Source organism: Coffea arabica, chromosome 11c (assembly GCF_036785885.1).
Source record: "Coffea arabica cultivar ET-39 chromosome 11c, Coffea Arabica ET-39 HiFi, whole genome shotgun sequence".
Taxonomy (NCBI): Eukaryota; Viridiplantae; Streptophyta; class Magnoliopsida; order Gentianales; family Rubiaceae; genus Coffea; species Coffea arabica.
Genome location: NC_092330.1, coordinates 820,496 through 844,183, shown reverse-complemented (window position 1 = coordinate 844,183; position 23,688 = coordinate 820,496).

Sequence of the window (23,688 nt, the reverse complement as noted above, 5' to 3'; positions counted from 1 at the left end):
ATTTGTATCATTTGAATACCTCAATGGATTAGAAGCGGAAGGTGTGACACCCCGGTCAGTTCTTAAGTTTGATATTAGGTTATATTTATTATTTATGCGGTAACATTAGGTTTTGGGACTAATTCGAAAACCCTAAGTTGGGGTTAGTATTGAAACCCTAGTTTTTGTATTAATCATAAGTTCGAGTGGTGATTAAAGTTAGTTATGCTAGTGTGTGTTTTAGTACAGGTAAGTATAGGATTTGATTTAATTTATATAGGTTAAATAAGTTTAAAAAGGTTAGAAACCCTAAATGAGTAAAACCTCTAATGTTATGATTTATTAGAAGTTTTAAGTTAGGATTAAACCCTAATTTTGCCCTTGACAAAAAGGTTATTGTTTAATTGTTTTTATGTGGGATAAAGTATGTTTAAGTATAGGTGATTAATATAGGAGAGTAATTAGTGAAGTAATTAAGTGTGGTTAAGTGTTTTAGATTAGATTAAGTTATAACCTATGGAATTAATTGAAAGATTATCAAATGTTTAAGGGCAAGAGTGGAACAAAAGCTAAGTTGAAGTGCAAGGGTTAAGAAGCAAATAAGGTACTTTTATGTGATTGGTTAGCCATAAGAAATATCTTTCCTAAGTGGTCTTACACCACATATTAGTCACAAGAGACATAACCAATTTATTAGTAAGACAAAACGAAGCAAAACAAGAGAGTGAAAGAGAGAGTGAGCCGTGAGAGAGAAGAAGAAAAACCAAGGGAAAGTTTGCAAAGTTCAACCAAAATTCTTCCATAAATCTTCATCTTGAAGCATAAAGAATCCACCTTGGAGTTGGCTTAAGGTCATTAGCCATCATACATACATTATCTTGAGGTAAGAAAGTCTAGTTGAAGGTTTAAGTTGGTTAATGATTCAGGAACTAGTGGTTATTGTGGTAAAGGATTTTAGCTGTGATTGATTATGGTGTCTCTTATGTTTCCCACTTGTTTTTATAGATTAATTTGGTGAAATTTAGGGTCTTGATGTTCGGCCATATGAACCCTAATTAGGGTTTCTTGCTAAACATTTTAGTTAGCTCTAATCTTGTGTTATTGAACTTGTAGAGGTTGTGTTTGATGTTTGGTTTCATTGGTTTGGTGAGTGAATGGAAAAAAAAACTGATTTAGGTTAAGAAACCCTAGGCTTCCTTAGGTTCGTTTAGCTTGGCTAATGTTTAGTTAGTTAGGGTTTGGTGAGTAGGTGGTTAGATTAACTTTGGTGATGCAAATAAAGTTAAGTTAGGGATTATGGTTAGTTTTTGGGCAATTTTGTAGTGACTTAGAGGGGAAATTTCGAACCATTAGTAGGTCTTTTAGGATCTGGTATATGTATGATTATTTGGTATAAAATTGGTTAGAAAACTGGTATAAGAAACATAGAGATAGACCATGCGTTTGCGACGTACAAAACCGGCAAATCTGGAAAAACAGGGCAGCCCACAAATCCGAACTTGAGTTCCATTTTTCTTTATGCTGAGTGCTGATTCAGATGTTTCTCAAAACATAAAAGTTGTAGCCTCTTAAGTCCTGAATATACCTGCAAAATTTCAGATTAAACGGATTAGTGTAGCCCGAGGTATAGCCAAAACACTTGCACCTGTTTTGTACACTGGATTGTGTTACGTTTTTGAATTTTGCTTCTGACCATACTCTGTCCGTTGTGATAGCGTGTGAACTGGGTGTTGACCCCTTCATAAGAAATGTAGATCTTGGTCTTAGCTTTGAAACGGTATAAAGTGCATCCAAATCCGAGTTCCGTAGCTTAAGTTATGACTAAAACAAGATCGGTTATCAGAACTGCCTTCGAATTTGGACAGTTCTGACAGGAACTTTGAACCCCTTTTTCCCCATGCTCTATATTGATTCAGGTTTTAACCAAAACATGAACGTTTTAGCCTTATGACATAGCTTTCTAATGCCTTTGGAATTTCTTGATTTGGATTTGTGAGCTGGGAGTTATGGTCCAGCAAACAAACCCTGTCTGTCATCCTAAAATGCAAACTTCTGGTACTGTTTTCCATGATTTCAACCTGCTTTCATTCAGATCTGGGTTGAGATGTTTAAATAAAAGTTATAGCCCTTCCTCGTAGTTTGAAAATGGTGTCTCACTCACCTTGATTCAACGTTCCTAACCTAACTTTTGATCAAAACGGTTTAGGATGGCAAATCTGGCAGTTTCCGTTTCCGTGTCCGTCTCCATTTCCGTGTGTCGTTTCTGCACTTGCATGTGCCAATTTTGCCGTTTTAATTAAGTTATGCCTGTTAGTGGCCGTTTGTGATATATTGTGATGCAATCTTCTATTTTAGACGGTGACGGGCTAGACGGTGCCGGTGGGGCCTACTAGCTGTATACGTGACGTAATCCTTGCATTTTTGCTATACGTACCTTTGGAGTAAGTATTCAGGCTGTTTATGTGTATAAACTGCTATTGTGTTTTGATGTGAAAAAAAAGGATTTAGGCGAGAGTGTACGTTATCACACTCGACCTAAACCCTAGTTTGTACCTATATTTTTTCATGAGATGTGTATACATGAATTATTTTGGTGCTGAATCCCTTGAGCTTGGAGCTCGGGGTGACTTTCGTGAATTTGTGAAATATGATGAAGATGTGGGCCCGATTTCAAGATCTAGACGGACTATTCGAGCCGGCCGGGATTTGGTCGAAACTAGTCCAACCTAGCCTTGAGATCACCAAGTTTGTAGGTTCAAGTTGTGAACCAAGTTTGTGACCCGAGCTTATGACTCAAGATCAAGTTTGTGATTTCGTTCGCTCGAGTAAGTTTGTGAGGTGACTGGCCAGTGAGGGTGATAAGGTGTTAGGTGGGAGTACAAGTGGAGTTCCACGGACCCTTATATGTGGTCGACGGAGTGTCGGTAGGAGGCTACGCCTGGCGAACGACTTGGCTTTGGAGCCAACCTGTATCCTTAATTGTGTTGTTACTTATATCTGTTGATTTGACATTTTGTGACATAATCGTTTATTTTAATGTGAAATTTACATGTTTACCCCCTGTTTACTTACTAAACTTCTAACTTACCCATTTCCTTTGTTTTTCCTTAACAGAGGCCGACACGGGAAAACCTTTGGCACTAGCACTAGTATAGCGAGACTTAGTTTGTAATAGTTGGTCAACTAAGATGTTCCCTTTGTTTTGGTGATTTGTATAAGAATCCACCTTAGGGTCCACTTTCTGTTGGTTGTTATTATAATATAATATGGTGGTTTGAATAGCTGCTGTTGGGAATGTAAATAGAACTCTTTTGGCGTTGGATATATTGTGAATAGTACGCTTTTGGGTTTATCTAGTTTTATTATTTTGAAATTTGGAGTTCTAGCACGAGTTAGACAGGCGTCCCACCAATACCATAGGGTTCGTCCTTGGGAGAAGTTGGGCGTCACAGATGATATCAGAGCGCCTAGGTTAGAGGACTTGGGCAAGTGGGACATACGTGATAGGCACTAGGTGTGACGCCCCCCACTTCTCCCAAGGGCGAACCCAAGGGTATCCGCGGGACGCCTGCCCAACTCTCGCCAGGACTCAAGACAAATCAAATCGAACTTAACGATACATACCAAATACTACGAGTCAAAATAAAGAAAAGTCATTTCCTTAACTAAAAATTTAAATCTTACATCATGTTCACAAAAGATACATCAAGTTCCAAAATGCAACCATTAAAAGTCGACTACACATTTACAGCCCCGATTCCAATCAAAAGTATAATCTAGTCGGCTTTACCAAAATTTTCCAATCCAACCTGTTAAGGAAAACAAACTAATAGGATGGGCCAATACTCAGTGAGGCCAAGAAAACACACATGCAAACACATAATCCAAGTAGCAACAACAATTACATTGTAGGTAAGGCTATCAAATTCGAATAATTCACATTTCGAATAGGAAAAATAAACAGAAACAATTCAATGATACTGTAGCTCTCAGGAGCTAAATTCCACGTAATCGAGTCGAAGTCTTGATCACATCTCACGTTGACACTCCGTCAACCACATAAGTATCAAATCCGTAGATACACCACTTTTCTTCGAATCCCGTCACCGTTACATCCCCTTACCGGGCCTGCTCATCAAAGTTTTTGATAATACTCGAGTATATCATGGCAATACTGCACGAGTAATGCCGAGCAAGATCTCTCCAATAGATCATACTCTACGAATATCTCATGGTTTGCTAAGCTTATCGACCAAGCCCATGCTGGCTCGATTCGCAAAGTTAGCCAACGAGTTTTGGGCGTCCCCCGAATATGAATACGAATACGAATATAAGTCGATGAGCAACGCTCAAATCGACGATTCCAAATAGGAATCACAAATATGGATCACATATACGAATCACAAGTACAAATCACATCCACATTACCATGTACAAGTTGGATACGAATTCACATAGTAAAATTCGAATATAATTTCATTTGAAAGAGAACGAGTGCGATAAAGTACACCCTCGTCTCAAAATTTCAAATTTACGTAACGGATAAGAAACAGATAACCACTTAACAACAAGTTCATACACTTGACACTCACAGTGATTCAAGTAGCGAGTTCAAATGATGGTTTAGACGTCTCCCGTGAGATCCTCTGGAAGGTCCTCTTGAGCGCCTGAGCATTTAATAGTGAATTATCATTCACACATCCCAATTATCAAGGAAGATTGTGCACTAGTACAATCTGGGGAAATTTCATGAAAATGAACCTCAATTACTAGTAAATCGAGGTTCAAGTGGAGTTTCTTAATGTACAAGAGTAATCGAGTTTTGTTATCTTGGAAATCAAGCATAAACGTTCAAGTATTATCGAAGGAATAAGGAATACTTGAAAAACTCCATTTCCTTGAAATTCAGAAAATTTCAGTTTTGATACGATATTTTAAAAAAAATCGTATCTCAGATTTCACATGTCGAAAATTGGAAAACTTGGTACCGTTGGAAACCTCTTCCAAAGTACTAAAGGTTCTTAGAAGACACTTTTTCATGTATCTAAGTGGAAGGTGTTCAAAAATGAGCTTAAAGTTGCTGTTCCAAATCACCCAGGATTGAGCCGGAGTTGGTTTTTCGCTAACTTTGAAAATTCAGAAGAATTCACTCGTTGCAAACCAGCCCTTGAAATTTGTAGCTCAATTAGAGGTGCAAGTAAGGTTTAGGGCAGAACAAGCGGATCGAGAATCGGAGTTTCGACCACCAAGATATGGTAGCTCAAAGTTGGATAAATTTCAAGACTGTTAACAAATTTCCAGATTTGGTTCCGACTTTGGACCTTTAGTTAAGTGTCGAAACGGACTTGAATTGATACCAAATTTTTTAGTATAATACTCCTATATGAAGGGTATCTCTTTATCAAATTTCGTGGAAAAATACCTTCGGAAAGGTGGTTAACCAATCAACCAAAGTTTGGAAAAATTCTCAAGGCAATCTGCCCTTAATCCTTTTCTTCCCAAATCCAATTGTTTGGCTAAGAAAATCCTCCAATCATGGTTCATATGTGAAAAGAAAGTTTAAGAAACATTCATGGTACATTTGGTAGGTGTTTAGCATCAAGAAATTCATTTAGTAAGACCACCACAAATGTCACGTCAAATCTGTCCAAATCCAAGGCTTTCAAGAACAAAACAGTCACCGTATTTTGATCATAACTCACTCAATTTAACTCGGATTTGAGCATGGTTGATAGTGTTAGAAAATACATTCATAGGGCTGTGATTTCACAGAAGAAATCGTTTTAAGTTTCAGCATGCAACTAGCTCGAATTGAGTATTAATTCCTCAATTAACATTTCTTAATCTATTATTGATCGTTCTTAATTCTCCAATATTAATACACTCTCGATTCAAATATAGTCTCGAAAAATGTGCACTCGTTGTTCCGAACTAAACGAGTTTTCGAAAAGTGAATTTTTCCAACAAAACGCTTTTAAAAATATAAAAGAGGCGTCGTTCCATATAAATGTATTTTAAATGATCAAAATAAATAATTTGGAGAAAAATGAGTAAATAAATATTTAAACAAACTATTAATATTCGATAAAATAAAATAAAAAAATTTCGGGTCCTCACATCCTCCCCTCCTTAAAAGAATTTCGTCCTCGAAATTCACACTTCGGATAATAGTCATACCCCTTAAGAGTCATGCCTTTCAAATTAATCACTAACTTACACCCTCCGATCCATATATCACAATTTCTATTTACCCAATTAGTAGTCAAACTTTGATTCTATCTTATGAATCTAGGGTTTTGCAAAAAGTGTGTACGGTACTAGGTCACTGAGAACCTTAGATAGACAAATAAAAGAAAGAATCATACCTCCAATGACTTTAGTAGAATCGGAAACATGTTGATAGCCTAATGCATAAACCCTACCTGGTGCATTAGTTCGACTTCCTCCAACACTAGGCTGCTTAGCGGCTGACTTTTCAGGCCTTTGGGTACTACCGCCTTCTTTTGGTACGGTCGGGCATTTCGATATCTGGTGCTCAGTACTACCACAATACAAGCACTTCCCTTGTTTCCTAAAACAATCATTCTCCGTATGGTTGAGCTTGCCACAATAACCACAAACGACTTGGGGAGCCACAGATTGACCACTTGGAGGTGTCCCTCTCGATTGACCCCGTCCATTGCGATCTCCTCTTGATTGAGTCCCTTTTGGCATGTCAGATATCTCCACTTCACCCGTTCCTTTTCTCTTTTTAAAAGGTGGGGCACTCTTATCTGCCTGTCCCGAAGGGTTACTAGAAGTGCCCCTCTTCTTAGCATGAAAGTCTCTAACTTGCAGCCTTCCACTCTCGACTCTCTGTGCCTTTTCTAAGAGTTCAGTGAACGTAGAGATTTGGGCTGCAGCCAAACCCTCCTGGATTTCTACATTAAGTCCCTGCACGAACCGTCTAATCCTCCTCCGTTCATTAATCACCAATTCAGGAGCGTACTTAGAAAGCTTAGTGAACTTTCCCTCGTACTCCGCTACACTAAGGGTTCCTTGTTTCAATTTGATGAATTCATCCTCCCTTTTCTGTTGGATTAAGGGCGGAAGAAATTTCTCATTAAATTTCCTTGTGAAATTCTCCCAAGTCCAAGGGGTTTGAGTTCTCTCCCATTTTCCTCTTATCAGATCCCACCAAGCACGGGCTACTCCCTCAAATTGGAAAGCAGCGAAATTCACTCGCCTATCTTCAGTGTAGTTTAAAGCAGCGAATATGTTGGTCATCCTTTCTAACCAATTCTCCGCTACCTCAGGATCAGGTTCGCCAAGAAACTTAGGCGGGTTAAATTTTAAGAACCTCTCTAAGGCTCTATCCTCACCTCTTTCCTGACCCCCAGGTTGGTTAAACGGTCCTGGACCCTGTCTTTCAGCTAAGCGTTCTAGGATATCAGTCATTCTATTGATGGCAGTAGCCATTTGGTTAACCTCTATATTCTCTTGTCCTTGGGTCGGTCCAGTTGCCGATCCCTGATCGTTTCCTTGAGGTTGGGCCGGTCTAGTCCCTCGCCCACGGCCTCGACCCCTTCTTAGCCCTTCCATAACCTAGGCGTGCCTAGTGCAAGAAATAAATAAATAAATTATGCAATGCAAAGTAGAAAGCAGGAACCAATCAAGAAAACATCGGAAATAACAATAATTTACATTTATTAACATATCAAGTTCATACAATTAGCAAGTCATGGGGTAGTCACAAAAATATAGCACTCAGATGCCACAAGAGTACTTTTAATCACATACGACTAAAGTAAAGTCAAGTGGCTCAAAAGTAGGCCACACAGTCATACAAAAAAAAAATGCAATGACCTCAACACTAGCATCACCCCAGCTAAATCTAACTACATCAGTCAAAAGGGGCTAATTTTTTTTTCTCGTTCATTTCCAACTCATATCAAACAATTGGATCCTATTGAGTTACATAGGACCATCCATCAATCTTTCTCTATCTCTCTCTCTCTTAGGCTCAACTACATTCTACTTCACTCTTGTGAATATTGTCCCACACTCAGTTAAAATATTTTGCGCCAGATGTCTCATCTCTCTTACTATATGAACTGGACATCCGTTGACCTCCTGCACTTGTTCTCACAAAACATTAGTCCGTTCTTGTTCTTCGCAAATGGAGATCTTAAGTTTTTAGTATTGCCCTCAACTCTTAATTACTCGGGTACAAGAATTCGAAATAAGATAATTCACATCTCGAGCTGGCCAGTCCCAAGAGTAAATCACCATATTTAAGATTCCTACCCAACATACATATCTAGTCTTTCCCCAAGTATTACGATAAAATATTTATACCTATCACATTCATGATTCATAGCTTACACTCTAAAAGAGTACTTAAGCCTTTACTCATTCATATGATAAGGACCATAATACCATTTGGCCCAATCTCACCCCGCGCAAATACCACGCGAAGCGGCTCTGATTTTTTTTTTCTACAAGTGGTCACTTAACTTTCAAACCAGTCCCACAGTCCGGCATCCTAAATTTCAAACTTAGAATACACTACAAAGATCTGAAGCCTAAGCTCTGATACCAACTGTGACGCCCCCCACTTCTCCCAAGGGCGAACCCAAGGGTATCCGCGGGACGCCTGCCCAGCTCTCGCCAGGACTCAAGACAAATCAAATCGAACTTAACGATACATACCAAATACTACGAGTCAAAATAAAAAAAAGTCGCTTCCTTAACTAAAAATTTAAATCTTACATCATGTTCACAAAAGATACATCAAGTTCCAAAATGCAACCATTAAAAGTCGACTACACATTTACAGCCCCGATTCCAATCAAAAGTATAATCTAGTCGGCTTTACCAAAATTTTCCAATCCAACCTGTTAAGGAAAACAAACTAATAGGATGGGCCAATACTCAGTGAGGCCAAGAAAACACACATGCAAACACATAATCCAAGTAGCAACAACAATTACATTGTAGGTAAGGCTATCAAATTCGAATAATTCATATTTCGAATAGGAAAAATAAACAGAAACAATTCAAGGATACTGTAGCTCTCAGGAGCTGAATTCCACGTAATCGAGTCGAAGTCTTGATCACATCTCACGTTGACACTCCGTCAACCACATAAGTATCAAATCCGTAGATACACCACTTTTCTTCGAATCCCGTCACCGTTACATCCCCTTACCGGGTCTGCTCATCAAAGTTTTTGATAATACTCGAGTATATCATGGCAATACTGCACGAGTAATGCCGAGCAAGATCTCTCCAATAGATCATGCTCTACGAATATCTCATGGTTTGCTAAGCTTATCGACCAAGCCCATGCTGGCTCGATTCGCAAAGTTAGCCAACGAGTTTTGGGCGTCCCCCGAATATGAATACGAATACGAATATAAGTCGATGAGCAACGCTCAAATCGACGATTCCAAATAGGAATCACAAATACGGATCACATATACGAATCACAAGTACAAATCACATCCACATTACCATGTACAAGTTGGATACGAATTCACATAGCAAAATTCGAATATAATTTCATTTGAAAGAGAACGAGTGTGACAAAGTACACCCTCGTCTCAAAATTTCAAATTTACATAACGGATAAGAAACAGATAACCACTTAACAACAAGTTCATGCACTTGACACTCACAGTGATTCAAGTAGCGAGTTCAAATGATGGTTTAGACGTCTCCCGTGAGATCCTCTGGAAGGTCCTCTTGAGCGCCTGAGCATTTAATAGTGAATTATCATTCACACGTCCCAATTATCAAGGAAGATTGTGCACTAGTACAATCTGGGGAAATTTCATGAAAATGAACCTCAATTACTAGTAAATCGAGGTTCAAGTGGAGTTTCTTAATGTACAAGAGTAATCGAGTTTTGTTATCTTGGAAATCAAGCATAAACGTTCAAGTATTATCGAAGGAATAAGGAATACTTGAAAAACTCCATTTCCTTGAAATTCAGAAAATTTCAGTTTTGATACGATATTTTGAAAAAAATCGTATCTCAGATTTCACATGTCAAAAATTGGAAAACTTGGTACCGTTGGAAACCTCTTCCAAAGTACTAAAGGTTCTTAGAAGACACTTTTTCATGTATCTAAGTGGAAGGTGTTCAAAAATGAGCTTAAAGTTGCTGTTCCAAATCACCCAGGATTGAGCCGGGGTTGGTTTTTCGCTAACTTTGAAAATTCAGCAGAATTCACTCGTTGCAAACCGGCCCTTGAAATTTTTAGCTCAATTAGAGGTGCAAGTAGGGTTTAGGACAGAACAAGCGGATCGAGAATCGGAGTTTCGACCACCAAGATATGGTAGCTCAAAGTTGGGTAAATTTCAAGACTGTTAACAAATTTCCAGATTTGGTTCCGACTTTGGACCTTTAGTTAAGTGTCGAAACGGACTTGAATTGATACCAAATTTTTCAGTATAATACTCCTATATGAAGGGTATCTCTTTATCAAATTTCGTGGAAAAATACCTTCGGAAAGGTGGTTAACCAATCAACCAAAGTTTGGAAAAATTCTCAAGGCAATCTGCCCTTAATCCTTTTCTTCCCAAATCCAATTGTTTGGCTAAGAAAATCCTCCAATCATGGTTCATATGTGAAAAGAAAGTTTAAGAAACATTCATGGTACATTTGGTAGGTGTTTAGCATCAAGAAATTCATTTAGTAAGACCACCACAAATGTCACGTCAAATCTGTCCAAATCCAAGGCTTTCAAAAACAAAACAGTCACCGTATTTTGATCATAACTCACTCAATTTAACTCGGATTTGAGCATGGTTGATAGTGTTAGAAAATACATTCATAGGGCTGTGATTTCACAGAAGAAATCGTTTTAAGTTTCAGTATGCAACTAGCTCGAAATTAAGCCTAAAGTTGCAGCATCATCAAATCATTTCGGCAGAACGGAGAAACAGGACAGCCGACTTCAGATGAATGGTGTGGCTCACACATATGAAACCAGAATGTGTATTATATACCGTTGGAAACATGGGAACGTCTAGTTTCAAATTCCGCTAACGGCACTTGATTTTGACGTCGGAGTACGGAGTTATGGACTAAATACAAACACTGGTCTGGGTTACGACGAAATCGTTTTCCAGATTACTAGTTTTTGAAATAAATTCGTTTGACCCACCAAAACTCAGTATTTTTCAATGAAAATTTTTACACAACTACTACAACATATAAACAACACAATCAAGCCAATAAATCCTCAAATTTCTGCATTAAAGTGACCGAACAGAACAGGGGTAAAATGGGAACTTTTTGCTTCAAGAGTTCAACAACGTTTCTGGCCACAATACACCTTTAATCTACTTCCTTAAGCTCTAATTCAGCAATAAAACCATCATCAAACATCATCACAGCCATCAACCCAAAGTGGGAGTTCATAGAGCCCACATTTCCAACAATACCAGCTACTAAAGTGAAGATTCCAACTCAAATGCATAGATCAACTTCCATAAGACAAGTTTAAGGTGCTTGATTACTACCTACTTTGATGGCTGGTTTGGACAGATTTTTCGGCCCTTTGAAGCTTGAAGAAACCGTGGATAGCTCCTTCCTTTTGTAGCTAAGTTGTTGTCCAAGTGAAAAGCTAAATGAATGTGAAGTTTGGTGAGAATCTATGGAAGTTTTGGTAAGGATTTGGATGAGTTTTGGAAGAAAGAAATGGTGAAGCTTCGGTTGTCCCTTGCAGCTGCTAGCCGTCCGTTGCAGCAGAAGAAATGAAATGAAATGAAATGCGGTTCTGAAGCCTTTGCGTACGAAAGACGCTTGACGTCAAATTTTTTAATACGTCAAATCAATTATAACTAGTACCCTACGCGCGCGTTTTGTGTTCGATTTCTCTTACGTTTGTTGCACTAGTGCACTAAACCTCTAGGACACTTACATTTATATAAATATTATTCATTCTTAATTGTCCCAAAATAATTGTCCAAAGTCCCTCAATTAAGCGCGCACGTGAAACACGTATTTCTAATTTAGGCGCAATAAAAATTGAAACCTTTGAGAAATTCTTATAACGATCTTACCACTAACTATCACTTCAATATTTAAACCTAAAATTGCCTATTTTACGACCATTGTATATGTCTTAAATTTTTTAGCTTATTGTACTCCTAATTGGCTAAAGTTTTCAGACACGTTTTCACTTTTTCACTAAACAAGCTTCTAAGAAAATAATTTTTTGAAACGAGACACTTTAAAAATATAACGAAGCTATAAAACCATATATTTAGGTCTAATAAGGATAGAAAATAATATTCGGGGCAAAAATCCAAATAGATAATTAATTGAGCCAAAATTAGGGGTTTAAAAAATAATAATTTTACGAGTCCTCACGTGAATTGAGTAATAATTTCTCAATTAACCTTTCTTAATCTATTATTGATCGTTCTTAATTCTCCAATATTAATACACTCTCGATTCAAATATAATCTCGAAAAACGTGCACTCGTTGTTCCTAACTAAACGAGTTTTCGAAAAGTGAATTTTTCCAACAAAACGCTTTTAAAAATATAAAAGAGGCGTCGTTCCATATAAATGGATTTTAAATGATCGAAATAAATAATTTGGAGAAAAATGAGTAAACAAATATTTAAACAACCTATTAATATTCGATAAAATAAAATAAAAAAATTTCGGGTCCTCACACTAGGCATATTTGATTTTTTTAAAATGAATAATATATTTTAAGCTGAAATGCCGGTGAACTAACGAATTAATATTTGTAGGTATGGATCCGGGCAGTTCTAATGGTGCGAGATCCAGCAGTGTGGGACCGGGATCGAGACCTCCGAGTGCGAGGGGCCCAGAGGATCGGGTGTGACGTAAGCGGGTGATTCGATATCGGAAGAGATTTGGAGAGCCCTACATTTTGTATTCCCCCTTTGGTTAGGTGTTTCACCGACCCTGCCAGTGTTACTATACGTACGGCTACCCTGATGAGGTCGTCTTGGCAGTGGACAACGAGCGATGCCGCCTAAGGGAGGCTTGCGATCGCTTGGCTCGACAGTTAGAGGAGGCTCGAGAGATTGCTCACGGGCAAGCTATGCGTGTTCAGGACTTGGAGCGGGGCCTCCGAGACACACACCAGCACCTCTTCTCTATAAAGAGGCAGCTTAGGTAGAGGGCCTGGAGTATTAGGATGGACTGCAAGGTCCTACTAGATATGGCCGCGGAGGCAGCACCACGAGCTACCAGCCCAAAGCAGATAGGCGAGGTAGATACTCTAGGTTCCGTTGGGGATTGGGGCCCTAAGGGAGGCGCGTAGGGCCGTTATTTGGATTCTCTTTTGCCCATCTGATATGCTTTTGTTCTAACCAGTATAGCTGGTTCTTTAGTTATCTGCTAGCTAACTAGATTTTTTGAGCTCAAATGCTCATGTATTTAAAGGGTTTTGTACCGACTGGATGTCAGATAACTTCTATATCTTTTGGTGTGGCTTTGTAAATAAATGTGTATATTTGAGTATCATCTTTTGCACTTATCCTTTGCGTGCCTTTTGTGCATTTGCTTTGTGTTTTTATTTTGTTTCTAGTTTGAACAATAAGCACACGTTATGTTTGGATTTATAGACTTTTGCACCTAAATGGCCTCCGGTACTCGAGGTAGAGGTAGAGGGCGAGGACGAAACCTTGAAAGGGAACATGAATATGAGTGATAGATCATTATTTGTCGCTAAATATATAATTATTCTTCCCTTGATTTCAGCCAAATATTGCGTTAATTGATGGATTATACTTATATTTGGTTAATGGTGCTAAATTGTAGGAAAAAGAGAAAAACGTGACAAAAAGGGGCAATCTTCCAATTAATTGATAGTGGCACGTTCGGGATCGATTTCCAAGTTCGATTCAAACTCTGGGCAGCTTTAGAGGAAGATTTGGAAGACTTGAATTCTAATTATTAGTCTTATGGTTGAATTAGGAAACTTGAAATACTTTCTTTTGTGGTTTATTTTGCTATTTAGGAAACTAGTTCTATTTGGTGGTAGATTTCCATTAGGAAACTAAGGAAAAAGCCACGGTTGTTGACCTTGGAAAGTGGGGACCATTGCAATTGTCTTCCAATATTGCTTTGACCGAAATTGAAGGGAGAAAAGGCTACAAAAGGCCAGCCGACTTTGAAGAGGAAGAAAGAGGCCGGATCCCGCGGGATTGCTACTTGGCCAGGGCTCCTGTTTGACTTCGGGCAGGAAACAATAAGAGACGTGAGGGCACTAGACTTGGTGGCCACTTTTGTCTCCTTTGGCCGACCTTGAAAAGGGGAATTGCTTTGGTTTTTATTTCAGGGGGTCTTTTTACTTTTCTTCTTTGGACGGAATTTGGGAGACAGCAATTGTAAGCTTCGAATAGGTTGGTTCTCCATTAATGGAGAACTAGACTCTTATTTCTAGTCAAGGGACAACTGAAGATTTGGTTCTGCAATTACTGTGAGATCGTAATTTATTTTAACTGCTTCCTCCATTTATTGGTATTCGTATGTTTTCTGCTTTAAATTGTTGTTATAGCTATCGTGTATGATTGAATAGATGCGCAATATTTAATTATTCATGTAGGCTATTTGCTAGTTAGGGGTAATTGAATCCGTAATTGTTCGTTATCTCTATCTCAGTAGCAACTGGCGTAATTGGGTTTATGTCAGGGAAACATACGATCTAACTTAAACAAACCCTCTTAGCGTGTTTGTTAGTTAGGATTGGGCCTTTCTAATTCTTAATGCAATCTAGAAATTAAATCCTACGGTCGTACCTAGAGTTGTTTTTGGGTTAGAGAAATAGTTAACGGTCGTACCTTAACTATCGATAAATTAAGAAAGGGTTGGTTGTTTATCGCGTACATGACAACTATAACTAATCTATTAATAAATGTGGAATTATCTGTGAATCGATGATCAGTACATGAACCATTTCTGAAGTGTACCATTGGCTAGAGTTTCTCCAATAATTATTTCTTTTATTTATTTTCTGCATTTAATTTATTTAGTTAGCATTTAATCCAAAAATCCCCCAATACTTTGAACTCTAGAAGAAACGAATTATCCCCAGTCCCTGTGGATTCGACCCTACTCACCGCTATATACAAAATCTATATTTTTCTCGAGTATGTATTTATTATTGCACAGGCTCGACACCTGTCAACTTTTGGCGCCGTTGCCGGGGACTTGGAGCGGGGCCTCCGAGACACACACCAGCACCTCTTCTCTATAAAGAGGCAGTTTAGGTAGAGGGCCCGGAGTATTACGATGGACTGCAATGTCCTACTAGATATGGCCGCGGAAGCACCACCACGAGCTACCAGCCCAAAGCAGATAGGTGAGATAAATACTCTAGGTTCCGTTGGGGATTGGGGCCCTAAGGAAGGCGCGTAGGGCCGTTATTTGGATTCTCTTTTGCCCATCTGATATGCTTTTGTTCTAACCAGTATAGCTGGTTCTTTAGTTATCTGCTGGCTAACTAGATTTTTGGAGCTCAAATGCTCATGTATTTAAAGGGTTTTGTACCGACTGGATGTCAGATAACTTGTATATCTTTTGGTGTGGCTTTGTAAATAAATGTGTATATTTGAGTATCATCTTTTGCACTTATCCTTTGCGTGCCTTTTGTGCATTTGCTTTGTGTTTTTATTTTGTTTCTAATTTGAACAATAAGCACACGTTATGTTTGGATTTATAGACTTTTGCACCTAAATGGCCTCCGGTACTCGAGGTAGAGGTAGAGGGCGAGGACGAAACCTTGAAAGGGAACATGAATATGAGCCAGATCAAGTAGCTGCTGGATGGCTGACCTGTTAGAACGTATGGTTGACCAACAGGGTCAGGGTTATGGGAATACTACAGGAAACCCTGGAAATAATCCAGGCAATCACGAAGGAGAGGACCGTGCTTTAGAACGGTTCCAAAAATTTGCACCTCCCAAGTTTATAGGTGGACATAATCCTGACCTAGCAGAGGGTTGGATGGACTATATGTTAGATATATTTGCCGCGCTTAGGTATTTGGATGAGCGGCAGATATCTTTTGCTGTTTTTCAGTTTGAAAGGGCCGCCTGAACCTGGTGGAATGTGATTAGAGCCAATTGGGAGCGGGAACAGACCCCCTGGACGTGGGTTAACTTTACACGAGAATTTAATGAAAAATATTTACCTCCCATTGTACAAGAGAGACGTGAGGATGATTTTATCCGCCTGCGCTAAGGGGCATCCAGTGTGGTGGAGTATGAAACCCAATTTACAAAACTCTCTCGCTTCGCTCCGGAACTGGTGCTAACGGAGCAAAAGCGAATTCGCCGCTTTATCCAAGGCTTGAATGTGGAAATCTAGGAGGCACTAGCAGCTGCTCAGTTGGACACGTTTAGTCAGGCGCTAGAAAAAGCACAGCAGATTGAGACAGTTAGGGGACAGGTAAAAGCCTTTCATGATCGGAAAAGAAGGCAACCCGATTCGAGCAATTTTGCGACCGGACAGAGTTCAAGAAGTGAGCCACCTTTTAAGAGGAGTCGAGGAACGGATGGTCCCCGGCCCGCAGGAACCCTAGACCAGGGTAATTTTGAGAGAGGTCGAGTAGGGCAAGGGTCCCAGAGGGGTGTTCAGCGTGGAGTATCGACTGCAGGATCTAGGCCAACCTGTGGTTTCTGCGGGGCCAATCACACCGACGAAAACTGTTGGAAGAACAGTTCGATCCGAAAATGCTATAAATGTGGTAGTACAGAGCATCTGATTGCCCAATGCCCTAAGATGCAAAAAGAGAGACTTAAACCGCCGACTGAAGGGACACAGCTAAGCCGTCAAATACAGGGAAAAATTGACCCAAAAACCCAGTTAGAGTATATGCAATGGGTCAACAAGAGGTGTTAGACCCTTCGGCGGGCATCGAAGGTACGCCCTTTCTTATCGGCGCGCCGCAAGTGTTTAATTGTAATTATGGTTCACGAACAAAGGTATCAATTTCGAGGACGAAATTATTCTAAGTGGGGGAGGTTGTGAGACCCCGGTCAGTTCTTAAGTTTGATATTAGGTTATATTTATTATTTGTGCGGTAACATTAGGTTTTGGGACTAATTCGAAAATTCTAAGTTGGGGTTAGTATTGAAACCCTAGTTTTTGTATTAATCATAAGTTCGAGTGGTGATTAAAGTTAGTTATGCTAGTGTGTGTTTTAGTACAGGTAAGTATAGGATTTGATCTAATTTATATAGGTTAAATAAGTTTAAGAAGCTTAGAAACCCTAAATGAGTAAAACCTCTAGTGTTATGATTTATTAGAAGTTTTAAGTTAGGATTAAACCCTAATTTTACCCTTGACAAAAAGGTTATTGTTTAATTGCTTTTATGTGAGATAAAGTATGTTTAAGTATAGGTGATTAATATAGGAGAGTGATTAGTGAAATAATTAAGTGTGATTAAGTGTTTTAGATTAGATTAAGTTATAACCTATGGAGTTAATTGAAAGATTATCAAATGTTTAAGGGCAAGAGTGGAACAAAAGCTAAGTTGAAGTGCAAGGGTTAAGAAGCAAATAAGGTACTTTTATGTGATTGGTTAGCCATAAGAAATATCTTTCCTAAGTGGTCTTACACCACATATTAGTCACAAGAGACATAACCAATTTATTAGTAAGACAAAACAAAGCAAAACAAGAGAGTGAAAGAGAGAGTGAGCCGTGAGGGAGAAGAAGAAAAACCAAGGGAAAGTTTGCAAAGTTCAACCAAAATTCTTCCATAAATCTTCATCTTGAAGCATAAAGAATCCACCTTGGAGTTGGCTTAAGGTCATTAGCCATCATACATACATTATCTTTAGGTAAGAAAGTCTAGTTGAAGGTTTAAGTTGGTTAATGATTCAAGAACTAGTGGTTATTGTGGTAAAGGATGTTAGTTATGATTGATTATGGTGTCTCTTATGTTTCCCACTTGTTTTTATCAATGTTTTAAAAACCGGACCGTTAATTGAACCGGTGAAGTGAAAGGATCGAGATTCAACCAGTCGGACCGGTTCAACCTCGGTTCAATGAATTTTTTCAAAAATTATTTATATAAATATATATATGTACAAAATAAGACATATAATGGATTAATTTAATACTTTATATGATGAAAGGTTTATTATTTTTTAATAATTTGGATTTTTTAAAAATAAATTTTTTAAATTATAAGTTAAAACAAATAAATTTCATCTCAATTTCAATTATATCTAAATCCAACCCAAAAGTATCACAATATTTTGAAATTATACAAAATTCACGTCTATGAGAATTTAGATATTATGAACTTAAATTTTAATTTACGTTTTAGAGATTGAAATTTAAAAAAGAAAGTTTGGAGTTCGAAGGAAGTCAAGAAAATCGAAAATAGAAATGCAAACTTGATAAGAAACAAAAAATGAGATAAAAGTAAGTGGTTGTAGCATTAAATAATTTGGGTTAAAAAAATAATTCTTTTTAAAATTTTTTCAATTTAATGGACAAAAACAAAATTAAAAGATGGAAGAAAACATCAATAAATTAAAAATAAAGAGGTTTGATTAAAAAGGGAGTGACAAAAAAAAAGAGAATAGAGATAGTTGAAAATTAAAAAAAAAAAGAGCCATGAGAGAATGAGATTTTGTAAGAAAAATGGAAAAAAGAAATATGAGTATTTGCTTAATATAAATAAGTTATCAAAAAAAAACTAATAAAATGTGATGGTGCAACGGTTAATACATTGGTCTTCTATTACAGAGGTCTTGAGTTCGAATTTTGATAGCTGCATTTTGCAAAAAAAAAAAAAAAAAAAAAAAAAAAAAAAAAAAAAAGAGGAAGGTTGAAAACCGTTTCAATTGCGATATTTACGGTTCGACCGGTTCTTGACCGATTTTCTGACAAAGTCAACTATGGCATTGAACCGGACCAGTGCCATGGTGAACCGCGAACCGGCCGGTCCGGCCCGATTTTCAAAACATTGGTTTTTATGAATTAATTTGGTGAAATTTGGGGCCTTGATGTTTGGCCATATGAACCTTAATTAGGGTTTCTTGCTAAACATTTTAGTTAGCTCTAATCTTGTGTTATTGAACTTGTAGAGGTTGTGTTTGATGTTTGGTTTCATTGGTTTGGTGAGTGAATGGAAAAAAAAAAAAACTGATTTAGGTTAAGAAATCCTAGGCTTCCTTAGGTTCGTTTAGCTTGGCTAATGTTTAGTTAGTTAGGGTTTGGTGAGTAGGTGGTTAGATTAAGTTTGGTGATGCAAATAAAGTTAAGTTAGGGATTATGGTTAGTTTTTGGGCAATTTTGTAGTGACTTAGAGGGGAAGTTTCGAACCATTAGTAGGTCTTTTAGGATCTGGTATATGTATGATTATTTGGTATAAAATTGGTTAGAAAACTGGTATAAGAAGCATAGAGATAGACCATGCGTTTGCGACGTACAAAACCGGTAAATCTGGAAAAACAGGGCAGCCCACAAATCCGAACTTGAGTTCCATTTTTCTTTATGCTGCGTGCTGATTCAGAAGTTTCTCAAAACATAAAAGTTGTAGCCTCTTAAGTCTTGAATATGCCTGCAAAATTTCAGATTAAACGGATCAGTGTAACCCGAGTTATAGCCAAAACACTTGCACCTATTTTGTACACTGGATTGTGTTACATTTTTTAATTTTGCTTCTGACCATACTCTGTACATTTTGATAACGTGCGAACTGGGTGTTGACCCCTTCATAAGAAATGTATATCTTGGTCTTAGCTTCGAAACGGTATAAAGTGCATCCAAATCCGAGTTCCGTAACTTCAGTTATGACCAAAACAAGATCGGTTGTCAGAACTGCCTTCGAATTTGGACAGTTTTGACAGGAACTTTGAACCCTTTTTCCCCATGCTCTGTATTGATTCAGGTTTTAACCAAAACATAAAAATTTTAGCCTTATGACATAGCTTTCTAACGCCTTTGGAATTTCTTGATTTGGATTTGTGAGCTGGGAGTTATGGTCCAGCAAACAGACCCTGTCTGTCATCCTAAAATGCAAACTTCTGGTACTGTTTTCCATGATTTCGACCTGCTTTCATTCAGATCTGGGTTGAGATGTCTAAATAAAAGTTGTAGCCCTTCCTTGTAGCTTCAAAACGGTGTCTCACCCACCTTTATCCGACCTTCCTAGCCTAACTTTTGATCAAAACGGTTTGGAATGGCAAATCTGGCCTTTTCCGTTTCCGTGTCCGTCTCCATTTCTGTGTGCCGTTTCCGCACTTGCATGTGCCAATTTTACCGTTTTACTTGAGTTATGCCTGTTAGTAGCCGTTTGTGATATATTGTGATGCAATCTTCTATTTCAGACGGTGACGGGCTAGACGGTGCCGATGGGGCCTACTAGCTGTATACGTGATGTGATCCTTGCATTTTTGCTATACGTACCTTTGGAGTAAGTATTCAGGCCGTTTATGTGTATAAACTGCTATTGTGTTTTGATGTGAAAAAAAAGGGGGATTTAGGCGAGAGTGTACGTTATCACACTCGATCTAAACCCTAGTTTGTACCTATATTTTTTCATGAGATGTGTATACATGAATTATTTTGGTGCTGAACCCCTTGAGCTTGGAGCTCGGGGTGACTTTCGTGAATTTGTGAAATATGATGAAGATATGGGCCCGATCTCAAGACCTAGACGGACTATTCAAGCCAGCTGGAGCTTGGTCGAAGCTAGTCCAACCTAGCCTTGAGATCACCAAGTTCGTAGGTTCAAGTTGTGAACCAAGTTTGTGACCCGAGCTTGTGACTCAAGCTCAAGTTTGTGATTTCGTTCATTCGAGCAAGTTTGTGAGGTGACTGGCCAGTGAGGGTGATAAGGTGTTAGGTGGGAGTACAAGTGGAGTTCTACGGACCCTTATATGTGGTCGACGGAGTGTCGGCAGGAGGTCACGCCTGGCGAACGACTTGGCTTTGGAGCCAACCTGTATCCTTACTTGTGTTGTTACTTATATCTGTTGATTTGACATTTTGTGACATAATCGTTTATTTTAATGTGAAATTTACGTGTTTACCCCTGTTTACTTACTAAACTTACTAAACTTCTAAATTACCCCTTTCCTTTGTTTTTTCTTAACAGGGGCCGACACGGGGAAACTTTTGGCACTAGCACTAGTATAGCGAGGCTTAGTTTGTAATAGTTGGTCAACTAAGATGTTCCCTTTGTTTTGGTGGTTTGTATAAGGACCCACCTTAGGGTCCACTTTCTGTTGCTTATTATTATAATGTAATATGGTGGTTTGAATAGCTGCTGTTGGGAATATAAATAAAACTCTTTTGGCATTGGATATATTGTGAATAGTATACTTTTGGGTTTATCTAGTTTTATTGTTTTGAAATTTTGAATCCTGACGCGAGCTAGGCAGGCGTCCCGCCGATACCCTAGGGTTCGCCCTTGGGAGAAGCGGGGCGTCACAGATAGGGATCCAGGAATACTCTCAAATTATAAATGGTGGTGAGAGGAAAAGTCCTGCTCTAGGAGAGGGTGAATTGAGGTCCCTCTCACGAGTCAACTAGATGTTGGACTTGGTTAGCTATACACGTTTATTTGCCGATTGAATCAGTTGAAAACAAAACCGTCTTGATTCGAGTGTGTAAATAGGCACCAAGGTACTCAGTGGGAAAAGGCAAATGGAGTTTTTTAGATGGTTTGCTATGTTTGTTAAAAGAAATATTCGCTAAGGTGGAGATTTGTTAGGAAATTGGTTTAATTTCTTTTAATCAAGATTCCTATTTGGTGTAGGAAGTAACTAGTTTTCTAATTGATTTTAATTACTTGAAGTAGTAGTCAAGTAAAACCCTATTTAGCTAGATGCTATTTCCTACTCTATATGAGTTTAGGAAATAATATTGGTTTCCAATTATTATTTAATTTTTTAGCAGTAATGTTCTTTATAAATAGGTAAGTTAGTATACTATAAAGACACACAAGAAAGGAGTGAGAGAGTTCTTAGTGGGTAAGAGGGTTATACAAGAGTTGGGGCTTGGGAATCAAGTTGTAATCTTGTGATGTTTTTTTCTCTCATAGTAAGAACAAATTTTTCTCTCCGTGGATGTAGGCTTGGTGATTAAGCCGAACCACGTTAATTCTTGTGTGTTGTTCATCGTTCGTGCTAGATATTGTTTTCTATTAAATTGTTGGTCTTTTTCCTTTTCAAATAATTGACCTGATACCCTAACAGTTTTGTGTGTGTGTGTGTGTGTGTTCTTTTCTTATTTGTTTTCTTTCTCTTTTTGGGTTTCCTGTGCCTCAGATGTTCTTTGTCTTCTTAATTAGGGAGGAATAATATGTTTCTCATCGGACATTGTTGTTATTAGGTTAATTTGTTCATAACTTATTGATGACTTGTATAGTTTTTGTCAATAGATGACTTTCATTTACTCGAACCTTGTTCAACTTTATTTTGAACATTTCATTATAACTATTTAAAAAGTTTTGGCAAAGCACTATCCTTTCCAATACGCATAAACTTATCTCAAACAAAATTGCAGAATAAATTGTTTTGATCTATTTAATGATGTAATTTTTTATCCATATTCACTAAATTAACTAAGGGTGCGCTTGATAAAACTGAAATTTAAAATCTAAAATTTGAATTCATTAAATTATTGAATTGTTAAGTATTAAATCTAATACATTTGAGTGCATATCACATTCAGTGATAAGTGAATAGCTTATCACTTAATTTTGGAAACAAGGTTTTTCTAGAAAATTCAGTGCCACTTAATTAATTCAGATGTTCATTTTTTTATTATCAAACGATTTGAATATGTTAAGATCTGAATCCATTAAATTTAAATATTGAATTGAATTATCAAAGAGAATCTAAATATATCACGGACACAGGTTGCTTGCTAAAGTAGAAACATTCAGTTAGATCTTTAAGAAAATCCCAACTTATTTCCCAAAAAGTTTGCTCCCAAATAGATACAAGTCTTTAAAGGTGACAACGGGGCGATTTTGGAGTGAAAGAGCCAACCCCCTGCCTTCCCTCCCTCCCTCTTGGCTCCAGCACGAGTGCCCACCGGTGGCTCCGTTTATTTCTCTTTCTTTTTTTTTTCTTGTTTTTGTGGGAGCTTGAGTCCAACCACTTAATGTACTACTATTATCGCCTCCTTAAGTAACTCCTCTAAACACTAGAGATTGGTCCAGCAGCCACCAGGAGGGCCTTTAAGTGTCTTTTGGAGTGTTATTGGATATCTTGTTTTCTCAAGTCCATCAGTGCATTAATACATCCGTTTGATTCAGAGGTGGTTTAGTCCCCTTTGGGTTCTAAATGGCCTCGTTGGCCTGGTCCCTTTTCCCATGGTATAGGTTTGGGTGCAAATGTATGTGTAAAATATGGATGTTTTATCAGGAAGAAAAAAAAGATAACTGCCCTACTCCCACGCAACTCACCACCCTTCACGAGTGTCCATAGGCATGGTTCGTCATTGAGGTCACAGTTATAGTTGTTTTACATCGATCATGGTATATTGGTTACAAATCACGTAAGAGTTTACAAAAATTCTGAAAAATTATCAAAAATTAAAAAATACCATAACAAGCACAATTATCAAATTAGATTGCTAAATACCTACATTACCTGCATTATGATATATATACTCACTAATTGGATAAATAAATTGATGCTACTGTAGCCATGATTTTAGTACAAAGGGCACCTTCTTTTATTCTTTGTATTGCAACTCATT